This window comes from Eleutherodactylus coqui, chromosome 11 (genome assembly GCF_035609145.1).
Source record: "Eleutherodactylus coqui strain aEleCoq1 chromosome 11, aEleCoq1.hap1, whole genome shotgun sequence".
Classification (NCBI taxonomy): Eukaryota; Metazoa; Chordata; class Amphibia; order Anura; family Eleutherodactylidae; genus Eleutherodactylus; species Eleutherodactylus coqui.
The window spans coordinates 52,598,032-52,616,185 of NC_089847.1; the positions used below are offsets into that span (position 1 = coordinate 52,598,032).

Genomic DNA, 18,154 nt, shown 5'->3' on the forward strand with positions numbered 1-18,154 from the left:
GGCATGCTTCTTAGCATTTAGCAGGAAGCACTTCTTCTTGAGATGGACTTTGTCAAAGATGGCGACAGTCTTGGGAAATAGCTTCGTAGAAAACGAGAAAAGCACTCCCCGTCGGGGAATCGAACCCCGGTCTCCCGCGTGACAGGCGGGGATACCCACCTCTATACTAACGAGGAAGTAGCTGATGAAAGCATGGCAGTATTTGGGCAGATCCATTTACTCTTGGGACCGATAGAATTTTGCCCATTTACACATACGCAGATGTTCTGCCAAAAGAAAAATAGCTTCCACAGATGATATCTTGAGTCATCTAACTGCAAAGTCCAGCTAAAGAAATCTCAAGTCTGACAAATCAGACTTTTTCTCTTTCCCCAAAGGTAAAGCTGCAGTGATTCCTGGGGACAAAGCGCTGTTTGGAGGTGAAATGCAGAAAAACATAACCTGGTGTTGTAAACAGTACATAGGCAAGAGGATAGCAAAGTGGCATGCTTCTTAGCATTTAGCAGGAAGCACTTCTTCTTGAGATGGACTTTGTCAAAGATGGCGACAGTCTTGGGAAATAGCTTCGTAGAAAACGAGAAAAGCACTCCCCGTCGGGGAATCGAACCCCGGTCTCCCGCGTGACTACTCGCCACTATACTAACGAGGAAGAAGCTGATGAAAGCATGGCAGTATTCGGGCAGACCCATTTACTCTTGGGACCGATAGAATTTTGCCCATTTACACATACGCAGATGTTCTGCCAAAAGAAAAATAGCTTCCACAGATGATATCTTGAGTCATCTAACTGCAAAGTCCAGCTAAAGAAATCTCAAGTCTGACAAATCAGACTTTTTCTCTTTCCCCAAAGGTAAAGCTGCAGTGATTCCTGGGGACAAAGCGCTGTTTGGAGGTGAAATGCAGAAAAACATAACCTGGTGTTGTAAACAGTACATAGGCAAGAGGATAGCAAAGTGGCATGCTTCTTAGCATTTAGCAGGAAGCACTTCTTCTTGAGATGGACTTTGTCAAAGATGGCGACAGTCTTGGGAAATAGCTTCGTAGAAAACGAGAAAAGCACTCCCCGTCGGGGAATCGAACCCCGGTCTCCCGCGTGACTACTCGCCACTATACTAACGAGGAAGAAGCTGATGAAAGCATGGCAGTATTCGGGCAGACCCATTTACTCTTGGGACCGATAGAATTTTGCCCATTTACACATACGCATATGTTCTGCCAAAAGAAAAATAGCTTCCACAGATGATATCTTGAGTCATCTAACTGCAAAGTCCAGCTAAAGAAATCTCAAGTCTGACAAATCAGACTTTTTCTCTTTCCCCAAAGGTAAAGCTGCAGTGATTCCTGGGGACAAAGCGCTGTTTGGAGGTGAAATGCAGAAAAACATAACCTGGTGTTGTAAACAGTACATAGGCAAGAGGATAGCAAAGTGGCATGCTTCTTAGCATTTAGCAGGAAGCACTTCTTCTTGAGATGGACTTTGTCAAAGATGGCGACAGTCTTGGGAAATAGCTTCGTAGAAAACGAGAAAAGCACTCCCCGTCGGGGAATCGAACCCCGGTCTCCCGCGTGACTACTCGCCACTATACTAACGAGGAAGAAGCTGATGAAAGCATGGCAGTATTCGGGCAGACCCATTTACTCTTGGGACCGATAGAATTTTGCCCATTTACACATACGCAGATGTTCTGCCAAAAGAAAAATAGCTTCCACAGATGATATCTTGAGTCATCTAACTGCAAAGTCCAGCTAAAGAAATCTCAAGTCTGACAAATCAGACTTTTTCCTTTTCCCCAAAGGTAAAGCTGCAGTGATTCCTGGGGACAAAGCGCTGTTTGGAGGTGAAATGCAGAAAAACATAACCTGGTGTTGTAAATAGTACATAGGCAAGAGGATAGCAAAGTGGCATGCTTCTTAGCATTTAGCAGGAAGCACTTCTTCTTGAGATGGACTTTGTCAAAGATGGCGACAGTCTTGGGAAATAGCTTCGTAGAAAACGAAAAAAGCACTCCCCGTCGGGGAATCGAACCCCGGTCTCCCGCGTGATAGGCGGGAATACTCACCACTATACTAACGAGGAAGAAGCTGATGAAGCATGGCAGAATTCGGGCAGACCCATTTACTCTTGGGACCGATAGAATTTTGCCCATTTACACATACGCAGATGTTCTGCCAAAAGAAAAATAGCTTCCACAGATGATATCTTGAGTCATCTAACTGCAAAGTCCAGCTAAAGAAATCTCAAGTCTGACAAATCAGACTTTTTCCTTTTCCCCAAAGGTAAAGCTGCAGTGATTCCTGGGGACAAAGCGCTGTTTGGAGGTGAAATGCAGAAAAACATAACCTGGTGTTGTAAATACATAAGCAAGAGGATAGCAAAGTGGCATGCTTCTTAGCATTTAGCAGGAAGCACTTCTTCTTGAGATGGACTTTGTCAAAGATGGCGACAGTCTTGGGAAATAGCTTCGTAGAAAACGAGAAAAGCACTCCCCGTCGGGGAATCGAAGCCCGGTCTCCCGCGTGACAGGCGGGGATACTCACCACTATACTAACGAGGAAGTAGCTGATGAAAGCATGGCAGTAATTGGGCAGATCCATTTACTCTTGGGACCGATAGAATTTTGCCCATTTACACATACGCAGATGTTCTGCCAAAAGAAAAATAGCTTCCACAGATGATATCTTGAGTCATCTAACTGCAAAGTCCAGCTAAAGAAATCTCAAGTCTGACAAATCAGACTTTTTCTCTTTCCCCAAAGGTAAAGCTGCAGTGATTCCTGGGGACAAAGCGCTGTTTGGAGGTGAAATGCAGAAAAACATAACCTGGTGTTGTAAACAGTACATAGGCAAGAGGATAGCAAAGTGGCATGCTTCTTAGCATTTAGCAGGAAGCACTTCTTCTTGAGATGGACTTTGTCAAAGATGGCGACAGTCTTGGGAAATAGCTTCGTAGAAAACGAGAAAAGCACTCCCCGTCGGGGAATCGAACCCCGGTCTCCCGCGTGACTACTCGCCACTATACTAATGAGGAAGAAGCTGATGAAAGCATGGCAGTATTCGGGCAGACCCATTTACTCTTGGGACCGATAGAATTTTGCCCATTTACACATACGCAGATGTTCTGCCAAAAGAAAAATAGCTTCCACAGATGATATCTTGAGTCATCTAACTGCAAAGTCCAGCTAAAGAAATCTCAAGTCTGACAAATCAGACTTTTTCTCTTTCCCCAAAGGTAAAGCTGCAGTGATTCCTGGGGACAAAGCGCTGTTTGGAGGTGAAATGCAGAAAAACATAACCTGGTGTTGTAAACAGTACATAGGCAAGAGGATAGCAAAGTGGCATGCTTCTTAGCATTTAGCAGGAAGCACTTCTTCTTGAGATGGACTTTGTCAAAGATGGCGACAGTCTTGGGAAATAGCTTCGTAGAAAACGAGAAAAGCACTCCCCGTCGGGGAATCGAACCCCGGTCTCCCGCGTGACTACTCGCCACTATACTAACGAGGAAGAAGCTGATGAAAGCATGGCAGTATTCAGGCAGACCCATTTACTCTTGGGACCGATAGAATTTTGCCCATTTACACATACGCAGATGTTCTGCCAAAAGAAAAATAGCTTCCACAGATGATATCTTGAGTCATCTAACTGCAAAGTCCAGCTAAAGAAATCTCAAGTCTGACAAATCAGACTTTTTCCTTTTCCCCAAAGGTAAAGCTGCAGTGATTCCTGGGGACAAAGCGCTGTTTGGAGGTGAAATGCAGAAAAACATAACCTGGTGTTGTAAATAGTACATAGGCAAGAGGATAGCAAAGTGACATGCTTCTTAGCATTTAGCAGGAAGCACTTCTTCTTGAGATGGACTTTGTCAAAGATGGCGACAGTCTTGGGAAATAGCTTCGTAGAAAACGAGAAAAGCACTCCCCGTCGGGGAATCGAACCCCGGTCTCCCGCGTGACAGGCGGGGATACTCACCACTATACTAACGAGGAAGAAGCTGATGAAAGCATGGCAGTATTCGGGCAGACCCATTTACTCTTGGGACCGATAGAATTTTGCCCATTTACACATACGCAGATGTTCTGCCAAAAGAAAAATAGCTTCCACAGATGATATCTTGAGTCATCTAACTGCAAAGTCCAGCTAAAGAAATCTCAAGTCTGACAAATCAGACTTTTTCCTTTTCCCCAAAGGTAAAGCTGCAGTGATTCCTGGGGACAAAGCGCTGTTTGGAGGTGAAATGCAGAAAAACATAACCTGGTGTTGTAAATATTACATAGGCAAGAGGATAGCAAAGTGGCATGCTTCTTAGCATTTAGCAGGAAGCACTTCTTCTTGAGATGGACTTTGTCAAAGATGGCGACAGTCTTGGGAAATAGCTTCGTAGAAAACGAGAAAAGCACTCCCCGTCGGGGAATCGAACCCCGGTCTCCCGCGTGACTACTCGCCACTATACTAACGAGGAAGAAGCTGATGAAAGCATGGCAGTATTCGGGCAGACCCATTTACTCTTGGGACCGATAGAATTTTGCCCATTTACACATACGCAGATGTTCTGCCAAAAGAAAAATAGCTTCCACAGATGATATCTTGAGTCATCTAACTGCAAAGTCCAGCTAAAGAAATCTCAAGTCTGACAAATCAGACTTTTTCTCTTTCCCCAAAGGTAAAGCTGCAGTGATTCCTGGGGACAAAGCGCTGTTTGGAGGTGAAATGCAGAAAAACATAACCTGGTGTTGTAAACAGTACATAGGCAAGAGGATAGCAAAGTGGCATGCTTCTTAGCATTTAGCAGGAAGCACTTCTTCTTGAGATGGACTTTGTCAAAGATGGCGACAGTCTTGGGAAATAGCTTCGTAGAAAACGAGAAAAGCACTCCCCGTCGGGGAATCGAACCCCGGTCTCCCGCGTGACTACTCGCCACTATACTAACGAGGAAGAAGCTGATGAAAGCATGGCAGTATTCGGGCAGACCCATTTACTCTTGGGACCGATAGAATTTTGCCCATTTACACATACGCAGATGTTCTGCCAAAAGAAAAATAGCTTCCACAGATGATATCTTGAGTCATCTAACTGCAAAGTCCAGCTAAAGAAATCTCAAGTCTGACAAATCAGACTTTTTCTCTTTCCCCAAAGGTAAAGCTGCAGTGATTCCTGGGGACAAAGCGCTGTTTGGAGGTGAAATGCAGAAAAACATAACCTGGTGTTGTAAACAGTACATAGGCAAGAGGATAGCAAAGTGGCATGCTTCTTAGCATTTAGCAGGAAGCACTTCTTCTTGAGATGGACTTTGTCAAAGATGGCGACAGTCTTGGGAAATAGCTTCGTAGAAAACGAGAAAAGCACTCCCCGTCGGGGAATCGAACCCCGGTCTCCCGCGTGACTACTCGCCACTATACTAACGAGGAAGAAGCTGATGAAAGCATGGCAGTATTCGGGCAGACCCATTTACTCTTGGGACCGATAGAATTTTGCCCATTTACACATACGCAGATGTTCTGCCAAAAGAAAAATAGCTTCCACAGATGATATCTTGAGTCATCTAACTGCAAAGTCCAGCTAAAGAAATCTCAAGTCTGACAAATCAGACTTTTTCTCTTTCCCCAAAGGTAAAGCTGCAGTGATTCCTGGGGACAAAGCGCTGTTTGGAGGTGAAATGCAGAAAAACATAACCTGGTGTTGTAAACAGTACATAGGCAAGAGGATAGCAAAGTGGCATGCTTCTTAGCATTTAGCAGGAAGCACTTCTTCTTGAGATGGACTTTGTCAAAGATGGCGACAGTCTTGGGAAATAGCTTCGTAGAAAACGAGAAAAGCACTCCCCGTCGGGGAATCGAACCCCGGTCTCCCGCGTGACTACTCGCCACTATACTAATGAGGAAGAAGCTGATGAAAGCATGGCAGTATTCGGGCAGACCCATTTACTCTTGGGACCGATAGAATTTTGCCCATTTACACATACGCAGATGTTCTGCCAAAAGAAAAATAGCTTCCACAGATGATATCTTGAGTCATCTAACTGCAAAGTCCAGCTAAAGAAATCTCAAGTCTGACAAATCAGACTTTTTCCTTTTCCCCAAAGGTAAAGCTGCAGTGATTCCTGGGGACAAAGCGCTGTTTGGAGGTGAAATGCAGAAAAACATAACCTGGTGTTGTAAACAGTACATAGGCAAGAGGATAGCAAAGTGGCATGCTTCTTAGCATTTAGCAGGAAGCACTTCTGCTTGAGATGGACTTTGTCAAAGATGGCGACAGTCTTGGGAAATAGCTTCGTAGAAAACGAGAAAAGCACTCCCCGTTGGGGAATCGAACCCCGGTCTCCCGCGTGACTACTCGCCACTATACTAACGAGGAAGAAGCTGATGAAAGCATGGCAGTATTCGGGCAGACCCATTTACTCTTGGGACCGATAGAATTTTGCCCATTTACACATACGCAGATGTTCTGCCAAAAGAAAAATAGCTTCCACAGATGATATCTTGAGTCATCTAACTGCAAAGTCCAGCTAAAGAAATCTCAAGTCTGACAAATCAGACTTTTTCTCTTTCCCCAAAGGTAAAGCTGCAGTGATTCCTGGGGACAAAGCGCTGTTTGGAGGTGAAATGCAGAAAAACATAACCTGGTGTTGTAAACAGTACATAGGCAAGAGGATAGCAAAGTGGCATGCTTCTTAGCATTTAGCAGGAAGCACTTCTTCTTGAGATGGACTTTGTCAAAGATGGCGACAGTCTTGGGAAATAGCTTCGTAGAAAACGAGAAAAGCACTCCCCGTCGGGGAATCGAACCCCGGTCTCCTGCGTGACTACTCGCCACTATACTAACGAGGAAGAAGCTGATGAAAGCATGGCAGTATTCGGGCAGACCCATTTACTCTTGGGACCGATAGAATTTTGCCCATTTACACATACGCAGATGTTCTGCCAAAAGAAAAATAGCTTCCACAGATGATATCTTGAGTCATCTAACTGCAAAGTCCAGCTAAAGAAATCTCAAGTCTGACAAATCAGACTTTTTCTCTTTCCCCAAAGGTAAAGCTGCAGTGATTCCTGGGGACAAAGCGCTGTTTGGAGGTGAAATGCAGAAAAACATAACCTGGTGTTGTAAACAGTACATAGGCAAGAGGATAGCAAAGTGGCATGCTTCTTAGCATTTAGCAGGAAGCACTTCTTCTTGAGATGGACTTTGTCAAAGATGGCGACAGTCTTGGGAAATAGCTTCGTAGAAAACGAGAAAAGCACTCCCCGTCGGGGAATCGAACCCCGGTCTCCCGCGTGACTACTCGCCACTATACTAACGAGGAAGAAGCTGATGAAAACATGGCAGTATTCGGGCAGACCCATTTACTCTTGGGACCGATAGAATTTTGCCCATTTACACATACGCAGATGTTCTGCCAAAAGAAAAATAGCTTCCACAGATGATATCTTGAGTCATCTAACTGCAAAGTCCAGCTAAAGAAATCTCAAGTCTGACAAATCAGACTTTTTCTCTTTCCCCAAAGGTAAAGCTGCAGTGATTCCTGGGGACAAAGCGCTGTTTGGAGGTGAAATGCAGAAAAACATAACCTGGTGTTGTAAACAGTACATAGGCAAGAGGATAGCAAAGTGGCATGCTTCTTAGCATTTAGCAGGAAGCACTTCTGCTTGAGATGGACTTTGTCAAAGATGGCGACAGTCTTGGGAAATAGCTTCGTAGAAAACGAGAAAAGCACTCCCCGTTGGGGAATCGAACCCCGGTCTCCCGCGTGACTACTCGCCACTATACTAACGAGGAAGAAGCTGATGAAAGCATGGCAGTATTCGGGCAGACCCATTTACTCTTGGGACCGATAGAATTTTGCCCATTTACACATACGCAGATGTTCTGCCAAAAGAAAAATAGCTTCCACAGATGATATCTTGAGTCATCTAACTGCAAAGTCCAGCTAAAGAAATCTCAAGTCTGACAAATCAGACTTTTTCCTTTTCCCCAAAGGTAAAGCTGCAGTGATTCCTGGGGACAAAGCGCTGTTTGGAGGTGAAATGCAGAAAAACATAACCTGGTGTTGTAAATAGTACATAGGCAAGAGGATAGCAAAGTGGCATGCTTCTTAGCATTTAGCAGGAAGCACTTCTTCTTGAGATGGACTTTGTCAAAGATGGCGACAGTCTTGGGAAATAGCTTCGTAGAAAACGAGAAAAGCAGTCCCCGTCGGGGAATCGAACCCCGGTCTCCCGCGTGACAGGCGGGGATACTCAACACTATACTAACGAGGAAGAAGCTGATGAAAGCATGGCAGTATTCGGTCAGACCCATTTACTCTTGGGACCGATAGAATTTTGCCCATTTACACATACGCAGATGTTCTGCCAAAAGAAAAATAGCTTCCACAGATGATATCTTGAGTCATCTAACTGCAAAGTCCAGCTAAAGAAATCTCAAGTCTGACAAATCAGACTTTTTCTCTTTCCCCAAAGGTAAAGCTGCAGTGATTCCTGGGGACAAAGCGCTGTTTGGAGGTGAAATGCAGAAAAACATAACCTGGTGTTGTAAACAGTACATAGGCAAGAGGATAGCAAAGTGGCATGCTTCTTAGCATTAAGCAGGAAGCACTTCTTCTTGAGATGGACTTTGTCAAAGATGGCGACAGTCTTGGGAAATAGCTTCGTAGAAAACGAGAAAAGCACTCCCCGTCGGGGAATCGAACCCCGGTCTCCCGCGTGACAGGCGGGAACACTCACCACTATACTAACGAGGAAGAAGCTGATGAAAGCATGGCAGTATTCGGGCAGACCCATTTACTCTTGGGACCGATAGAATTTTGCCCATTTACACATACGCAGATGTTCTGCCAAAAGAAAAATAGCTTCCACAGATGATATCTTGAGTCATCTAACTGCAAAGTCCAGCTAAAGAAATCTCAAGTCTGACAAATCAGACTTTTTCTCTTTCCCCAAAGGTAAAGCTGCAGTGATTCCTGGGGACAAAGCGCTGTTTGGAGGTGAAATGCAGAAAAACATAACCTGGTGTTGTAAACAGTACATAGGCAAGAGGATAGCAAAGTGGCATGCTTCTTAGCATTTAGCAGGAAGCACTTCTTCTTGAGATGGACTTTGTCAAAGATGGCGACAGTCTTGGGAAATAGCTTCGTAGAAAACGAGAAAAGCACTCCCCGTGGGGGAATCGAACCCCGGTCTCCCGCGTGACTACTCGCCACTATACTAACGAGGAAGAAGCTGATGAAAGCATGGCAGTATTCGGGCAGACCCATTTACTCTTGGGACCGATAGAATTTTGCCCATTTACACATACGCAGATGTTCTGCCAAAAGAAAAATAGCTTCCACAGATGATATCTTGAGTCATCTAACTGCAAAGTCCAGCTAAAGAAATCTCAAGTCTGACAAATCAGACTTTTTCTCTTTCCCCAAAGGTAAAGCTGCAGTGATTCCTGGGGACAAAGCGCTGTTTGGAGGTGAAATGCAGAAAAACATAACCTGGTGTTGTAAACAGTACATAGGCAAGAGGATAGCAAAGTGGCATGCTTCTTAGCATTTAGCAGGAAGCACTTCTTCTTGAGATGGACTTTGTCAAAGATGGCGACAGTCTTGGGAAATAGCTTCGTAGAAAACGAGAAAAGCACTCCCCGTCGGGGAATCGAACCCCGGTCTCCCGCGTGACTACTCGCCACTATACTAATGAGGAAGAAGCTGATGAAAGCATGGCAGTATTCGGGCAGACCCATTTACTCTTGGGACCGATAGAATTTTGCCCATTTACACATACGCAGATGTTCTGCCAAAAGAAAAATAGCTTCCACAGATGATATCTTGAGTCATCTAACTGCAAAGTCCAGCTAAAGAAATCTCAAGTCTGACAAATCAGACTTTTTCCTTTTCCCCAAAGGTAAAGCTGCAGTGATTCCTGGGGACAAAGCGCTGTTTGGAGGTGAAATGCAGAAAAACATAACCTGGTGTTGTAAACAGTACATAGGCAAGAGGATAGCAAAGTGGCATGCTTCTTAGCATTTAGCAGGAAGCACTTCTTCTTGAGATGGACTTTGTCAAAGATGGCGACAGTCTTGGGAAATAGCTTCGTAGAAAACGAGAAAAGCACTCCCCGTTGGGGAATCGAACCCCGGTCTCCCGCGTGACTACTCGCCACTATACTAACGAGGAAGAAGCTGATGAAAGCATGGCAGTATTCGGGCAGACCCATTTACTCTTGGGACCGATAGAATTTTGCCCATTTACACATACGCAGATGTTCTGCCAAAAGAAAAATAGCTTCCACAGATGATATCTTGAGTCATCTAACTGCAAAGTCCAGCTAAAGAAATCTCAAGTCTGACAAATCAGACTTTTTCCTTTTCCCCAAAGGTAAAGCTGCAGTGATTCCTGGGGACAAAGCGCTGTTTGGAGGTGAAATGCAGAAAAACATAACCTGGTGTTGTAAATAGTACATAGGCAAGAGGATAGCAAAGTGGCATGCTTCTTAGCATTTAGCAGGAAGCACTTCTTCTTGAGATGGACTTTGTCAAAGATGGCGACAGTCTTGGGAAATAGCTTCGTAGAAAACGAGAAAAGCACTCCCCGTCGGGGAATCGAACCCCGGTCTCCCGCGTGACTACTCGCCACTATACTAATGAGGAAGAAGCTGATGAAAGCATGGCAGTATTCGGGCAGACCCATTTACTCTTGGGACCGATAGAATTTTGCCCATTTACACATACGCAGATGTTCTGCCAAAAGAAAAATAGCTTCCACAGATGAAATCTTGAGTCATCTAACTGCAAAGTCCAGCTAAAGAAATCTCAAGTCTGACAAATCAGACTTTTTCCTTTTCCCCAAAGGTAAAGCTGCAGTGATTCCTGGGGACAAAGCGCTGTTTGGAGGTGAAATGCAGAAAAACATAACCTGGTGTTGTAAACAGTACATAGGCAAGAGGATAGCAAAGTGGCATGCTTCTTAGCATTTAGCAGGAAGCACTTCTTCTTGAGATGGACTTTGTCAAAGATGGCGACAGTCTTGGGAAATAGCTTCGTAGAAAACGAGAAAAGCACTCCCCGTCGGGGAATCGAACCCCGGTCTCCCGCGTGACTACTCGCCACTATACTAATGAGGAAGAAGCTGATGAAAGCATGGCAGTATTCGGGCAGACCCATTTACTCTTGGGACCGATAGAATTTTGCCCATTTACACATACGCAGATGTTCTGCCAAAAGAAAAATAGCTTCCACAGATGATATCTTGAGTCATCTAACTGCAAAGTCCAGCTAAAGAAATCTCAAGTCTGACAAATCAGACTTTTTCCTTTTCCCCAAAGGTAAAGCTGCAGTGATTCCTGGGGACAAAGCGCTGTTTGGAGGTGAAATGCAGAAAAACATAACCTGGTGTTGTAAACAGTACATAGGCAAGAGGATAGCAAAGTGGCATGCTTCTTAGCATTTAGCAGGAAGCACTTCTGCTTGAGATGGACTTTGTCAAAGATGGCGACAGTCTTGGGAAATAGCTTCGTAGAAAACGAGAAAAGCACTCCCCGTTGGGGAATCGAACCCCGGTCTCCCGCGTGACTACTCGCCACTATACTAACGAGGAAGAAGCTGATGAAAGCATGGCAGTATTCGGGCAGACCCATTTACTCTTGGGACCGATAGAATTTTGCCCATTTACACATACGCAGATGTTCTGCCAAAAGAAAAATAGCTTCCACAGATGATATCTTGAGTCATCTAACTGCAAAGTCCAGCTAAAGAAATCTCAAGTCTGACAAATCAGACTTTTTCCTTTTCCCCAAAGGTAAAGCTGCAGTGATTCCTGGGGACAAAGCGCTGTTTGGAGGTGAAATGCAGAAAAACATAACCTGGTGTTGTAAATAGTACATAGGCAAGAGGATAGCAAAGTGGCATGCTTCTTAGCATTTAGCAGGAAGCACTTCTTCTTGAGATGGACTTTGTCAAAGATGGCGACAGTCTTGGGAAATAGCTTCGTAGAAAACGAGAAAAGCACTCCCCGTCGGGGAATCGAACCCCGGTCTCCCGCGTGACTACTCGCCACTATACTAATGAGGAAGAAGCTGATGAAAGCATGGCAGTATTCGGGCAGACCCATTTACTCTTGGGACCGATAGAATTTTGCCCATTTACACATACGCAGATGTTCTGCCAAAAGAAAAATAGCTTCCACAGATGAAATCTTGAGTCATCTAACTGCAAAGTCCAGCTAAAGAAATCTCAAGTCTGACAAATCAGACTTTTTCCTTTTCCCCAATGGTAAAGCTGCAGTGATTCCTGGGGACAAAGCGCTGTTTGGAGGTGAAATGCAGAAAAACATAACCTGGTGTTGTAAACAGTACATAGGCAAGAGGATAGCAAAGTGGCATGCTTCTTAGCATTTAGCAGGAAGCACTTCTGCTTGAGATGGACTTTGTCAAAGATGGCGACAGTCTTGGGAAATAGCTTCGTAGAAAACGAGAAAAGCACTCCCCGTTGGGGAATCGAACCCCGGTCTCCCGCGTGACTACTCGCCACTATACTAACGAGGAAGAAGCTGATGAAAGCATGGCAGTATTCGGGCAGACCCATTTACTCTTGGGACCGATAGAATTTTGCCCATTTACACATACGCAGATGTTCTGCCAAAAGAAAAATAGCTTCCACAGATGATATCTTGAGTCATCTAACTGCAAAGTCCAGCTAAAGAAATCTCAAGTCTGACAAATCAGACTTTTTCCTTTTCCCCAAAGGTAAAGCTGCAGTGATTCCTGGGGACAAAGCGCTGTTTGGAGGTGAAATGCAGAAAAACATAACCTGGTGTTGTAAATAGTACATAGGCAAGAGGATAGCAAAGTGGCATGCTTCTTAGCATTTAGCAGGAAGCACTTCTTCTTGAGATGGACTTTGTCAAAGATGGCGACAGTCTTGGGAAATAGCTTCGTAGAAAACGAGAAAAGCACTCCCCGTCGGGGAATCGAACCCCGGTCTCCCGCGTGACAGGCGGGGATACTCACCACTATACTAACGAGGAAGTAGCTGATGAAAGGATGGCAGTATTTGGGCAGATCGATTTACTCTTGGGACCGATAGAATTTTGCCCATTTACACATACGCAGATGTTCTGCCAAAAGAAAAATAGCTTCCACAGATGATATCTTGAGTCATCTAACTGCAAAGTCCAGCTAAAGAAATCTCAAGTCTGACAAATCAGACTTTTTCTCTTTCCCCAAAGGTAAAGCTGCAGTGATTCCTGGGGACAAAGCGCTGTTTGGAGGTGAAATGCAGAAAAACATAACCTGGTGTTGTAAACAGTACATAGGCAAGAGGATAGCAAAGTGGCATGCTTCTTAGCATTTAGCAGGAAGCACTTCTTCTTGAGATGGACTTTGTCAAAGATGGCGACAGTCTTGGGAAATAGCTTCGTAGAAAACGAGAAAAGCACTCCCCGTCGGGGAATCGAACCCCGGTCTCCCGCGTGACTACTCGCCACTATACTAACGAGGAAGAAGCTGATGAAAGCATGGCAGTATTCGGGCAGACCCATTTACTCTTGGGACCGATAGAATTTTGCCCATTTACACATACGCAGATGTTCTGCCAAAAGAAAAATAGCTTCCACAGATGATATCTTGAGTCATCTAACTGCAAAGTCCAGCTAAAGAAATCTCAAGTCTGACAAATCAGACTTTTTCTCTTTCCCCAAAGGTAAAGCTGCAGTGATTCCTGGGGACAAAGCGCTGTTTGGAGGTGAAATGCAGAAAAACATAACCTGGTGTTGTAAACAGTACATAGGCAAGAGGATAGCAAAGTGGCATGCTTCTTAGCATTTAGCAGGAAGCACTTCTTCTTGAGATGGACTTTGTCAAAGATGGCGACAGTCTTGGGAAATAGCTTCGTAGAAAACGAGAAAAGCACTCCCCGTCGGGGAATCGAACCCCGGTCTCCCGCGTGACTACTCGCCACTATACTAACGAGGAAGAAGCTGATGAAAACATGGCAGTATTCGGGCAGACCCATTTACTCTTGGGACCGATAGAATTTTGCCCATTTACACATACGCAGATGTTCTGCCAAAAGAAAAATAGCTTCCACAGATGATATCTTGAGTCATCTAACTGCAAAGTCCAGCTAAAGAAATCTCAAGTCTGACAAATCAGACTTTTTCTCTTTCCCCAAAGGTAAAGCTGCAGTGATTCCTGGGGACAAAGCGCTGTGTGGAGGTGAAATGCAGAAAAACATAACCTGGTGTTGTAACAGTACATAGGCAAGAGGATAGCAAAGTGGCATGCTTCTTAGCATTTAGCAGGAAGCACTTCTTCTTGAGATGGACTTTGTCAAAGATGGCGACAGTCTTGGGAAATAGCTTCGTAGAAAACGAGAAAAGCACTCCCCGTCGGGGAATCGAACCCCGGTCTCCCGCGTGACTACTCGCCACTATACTAACGAGGAAGAAGCTGATGAAAGCATGGCAGTATTCGGGCAGACCCATTTACTCTTGGGACCGATAGAATTTTGCCCATTTACACATACGCAGATGTTCTGCCAAAAGAAAAATAGCTTCCACAGATGATATCTTGAGTCATCTAACTGCAAAGTCCAGCTAAAGAAATCTCAAGTCTGACAAATCAGACTTTTTCTCTTTCCCCAAAGGTAAAGCTGCAGTGATTCCTGGGGACAAAGCGCTGTTTGGAGGTGAAATGCAGAAAAACATAACCTGGTGTTGTAAACAGTACATAGGCAAGAGGATAGCAAAGTGGCATGCTTCTTAGCATTAAGCAGGAAGCACTTCTTCTTGAGATGGACTTTGTCAAAGATGGCGACAGTCTTGGGAAATAGCTTCGTAGAAAACGAGAAAAGCACTCCCCGTCGGGGAATCGAACCCCGGTCTCCCGCGTGACAGGCGGGAACACTCACCACTATACTAACGAGGAAGAAGCTGATGAAAGCATGGCAGTATTCGGGCAGACCCATTTACTCTTGGGACCGATAGAATTTTGCCCATTTACACATACGCAGATGTTCTGCCAAAAGAAAAATAGCTTCCACAGATGATATCTTGAGTCATCTAACTGCAAAGTCCAGCTAAAGAAATCTCAAGTCTGACAAATCAGACTTTTTCCTTTTCCCCAAAGGTAAAGCTGCAGTGATTCCTGGGGACAAAGCGCTGTTTGGAGGTGAAATGCAGAAAAACATAACCTGGTGTTGTAAATACATAGGCAAGAGGATAGCAAAGTGGCATGCTTCTTAGCATTTAGCAGGAAGCACTTCTTCTTGAGATGGACTTTGTCAAAGATGGCGACAGTCTTGGGAAATAGCTTCGTAGAAAACGAGAAAAGCACTCCCCGTCGGGGAATCGAACCCCGGTCTCCCGCGTGACAGGCGGGGATACTCACCACTATACTAACGAGGAAGTAGCTGATGAAAGCATGGCAGTATTTGGGCAGATCCATTTACTCTTGGGACCGATAGAATTTTGCCCATTTACACATACGCAGATGTTCTGCCAAAAGAAAAATAGCTTCCACAGATGATATCTTGAGTCATCTAACTGCAAAGTCCAGCTAAAGAAATCTCAAGTCTGACAAATCAGACTTTTTCTCTTTCCCCAAAGGTAAAGCTGCAGTGATTCCTGGGGACAAAGCGCTGTTTGGAGGTGAAATGCAGAAAAACATAACCTGGTGTTGTAAACAGTACATAGGCAAGAGGATAGCAAAGTGGCATGCTTCTTAGCATTTAGCAGGAAGCACTTCTTCTTGAGATGGACTTTGTCAAAGATGGCGACAGTCTTGGGAAATAGCTTCGTAGAAAACGAGAAAAGCACTCCCCGTCGGGGAATCGAACCCCGGTCTCCCGCGTGACTACTCGCCACTATACTAACGAGGAAGAAGCTGATGAAAGCATGGCAGTATTCGGGCAGACCCATTTACTCTTGGGACCGATAGAATTTTGCCCATTTACACATACGCAGATGTTCTGCCAAAAGAAAAATAGCTTCCACAGATGATATCTTGAGTCATCTAACTGCAAAGTCCAGCTAAAGAAATCTCAAGTCTGACAAATCAGACTTTTTCCTTTTCCCCAAAGGTAAAGCTGCAGTGATTCCTGGGGACAAAGCGCTGTTTGGAGGTGAAATGCAGAAAAACATAACCTGGTGTTGTAAACAGTACATAGGCAAGAGGATAGCAAAGTGGCATGCTTCTTAGCATTTAGCAGGAAGCACTTCTTCTTGAGATGGACTTTGTCAAAGATGGCGACAGTCTTGGGAAATAGCTTCGTAGAAAACGAGAAAAGCACTCCCCGTCGGGGAATCGAGCCCCGGTCTCCCGCGTGACAGGCGGGGATACTCACCACTATACTAACGAGAAAGAAGCTGATGAAAGCATGGCAGTATTCGGTCAGACCCATTTACTCTTGGGACCGATAGAATTTTGCCCATTTACACATATGCAGATGTTCTGCCAAAAGAAAAATAGCTTCCACAGATGATATCTTGAGTCATCTAACTGCAAAGTCCAGCTAAAGAAATCTCAAGTCTGACAAATCAGACTTTTTCTCTTTCCCCAAAGGTAAAGCTGCAGTGATTCCTGGGGACAAAGCGCTGTTTGGAGGTGAAATGCAGAAAAACATAACCTGGTGTTGTAAACAGTACATAGGCAAGAGGATAGCAAAGTGGCATGCTTCTTAGCATTTAGCAGGAAGCACTTCTTCTTGAGATGGACTTTGTCAAAGATGGCGACAGTCTTGGGAAATAGCTTCGTAGAAAACGAGAAAAGCACTCCCCGTCGGGGAATCGAACCCCGGTCTCCCACGTGACAGGCGGGGATACTCACCACTATACTAACGAGGAAGAAGCTGATGAAAGCATGGCAGTATTCGGGCAGACCCATTTACTCTTGGGACCGATAGAATTTTGCCCATTTACACATACGCAGATGTTCTGCCAAAAGAAAAATAGCTTCCACAGATGATATCTTGAGTCATCTAACTGCAAAGTCCAGCTAAAGAAATCTCAAGTCTGACAAATCAGACTTTTTCCTTTTCCCCAAAGGTAAAGCTGCAGTGATTCCTGGGGACAAAGCGCTGTTTGGAGGTGAAATGCAGAAAAACATAACCTGGTGTTGTAAATATTACATAGGCAAGAGGATAGCAAAGTGGCATGCTACTTAGCATTTAGCAGGAAGCACTTCTTGAGATGGACTTTGTCAAAGATGGCGACAGTCTTGGGAAATAGCTTCGTAGAAAACGAGAAAAGCACTCCCCGTCGGGGAATCGAACCCCGGTCTCCCGCGTGACAGGCGTGACTACTCGCCACTATACTAACGAGGAAGAAGCTGATGAAAGCATGGCAGTATTCGGGCGGACCCATTTACTCTTGGGACCGATAGAATTTTGCCCATTTACACATACGCAGATGTTCTGCCAAAAGAAAAATAGCTTCCACAGATGATATCTTGAGTCATCTAACTGCAAAGTCCAGCTAAAGAAATCTCAAGTCTGACAAATCAGACTTTTTCTCTTTCCCCAAAGGTAAAGCTGCAGTGATTCCTGGGGACAAAGCGCTGTTTGGAGGTGAAATGCAGAAAAACATAACCTGGTGTTGTAAACAGTACATAGGCAAGAGGATAGCAAAGTGGCATGCTTCTTAGCATTTAGCAGGAAGCACTTCTTCTTGAGATGGACTTTGTCAAAGATGGCGACAGTCTTGGGAAATAGCTTCGTAGAAAACGAGAAAAGCACTCCCCGTCGGGGAATCGAACCCCGGTCTCCCGCGTGACTACTCGCCACTATACTAACGAGGAAGAAGCTGATGAAAGCATGGCAGTATTCGGGCAGACCCATTTACTCTTGGGACCGATAGAATTTTGCCCATTTACACATACGCAGATGTTCTGCCAAAAGAAAAATAGCTTCCACAGATGATATCTTGAGTCATCTAACTGCAAAGTCCAGCTAAAGAAATCTCAAGTCTGACAAATCAGACTTTTTCTCTTTCCCCAAAGGTAAAGCTGCAGTGATTCCTGGGGACAAAGCGCTGTTTGGAGGTGAAATGCAGAAAAACATAACCTGGTGTTGTAAACAGTACATAGGCAAGAGGATAGCAAAGTGGCATGCTTCTTAGCATTAAGCAGGAAGCACTTCTTCTTGAGATGGACTTTGTCAAAGATGGCGACAGTCTTGGGAAATAGCT

At 44.7% G+C, this 18,154-nt stretch overlaps 4 non-coding genes across 4 annotated transcripts; all 4 read right to left on the reverse strand.

The window, feature by feature from the left end:
- Positions 1 to 2,005: 2,005 nt before the first annotated feature.
- TRNAD-AUC (transfer RNA aspartic acid (anticodon AUC)) lies at positions 2,006 to 2,077 on the reverse strand. The gene has a single exon. It is a non-coding gene; the product is annotated as a tRNA-Asp (tRNA).
- A 1,834-nt stretch (positions 2,078 to 3,911) lies between these two features.
- On the reverse strand, positions 3,912 to 3,983 carry TRNAD-GUC (transfer RNA aspartic acid (anticodon GUC)). Its single transcript has one exon. It is a non-coding gene; the product is annotated as a tRNA-Asp (tRNA).
- Positions 3,984 to 12,925: 8,942 nt separating this feature from the next.
- TRNAD-GUC (transfer RNA aspartic acid (anticodon GUC)) lies at positions 12,926 to 12,997 on the reverse strand. Its single transcript has one exon. It is a non-coding gene; the product is annotated as a tRNA-Asp (tRNA).
- A 2,307-nt stretch (positions 12,998 to 15,304) lies between these two features.
- On the reverse strand, positions 15,305 to 15,376 carry TRNAD-GUC (transfer RNA aspartic acid (anticodon GUC)). Its single transcript has one exon. It is a non-coding gene; the product is annotated as a tRNA-Asp (tRNA).
- Positions 15,377 to 18,154: the final 2,778 nt, after the last annotated feature.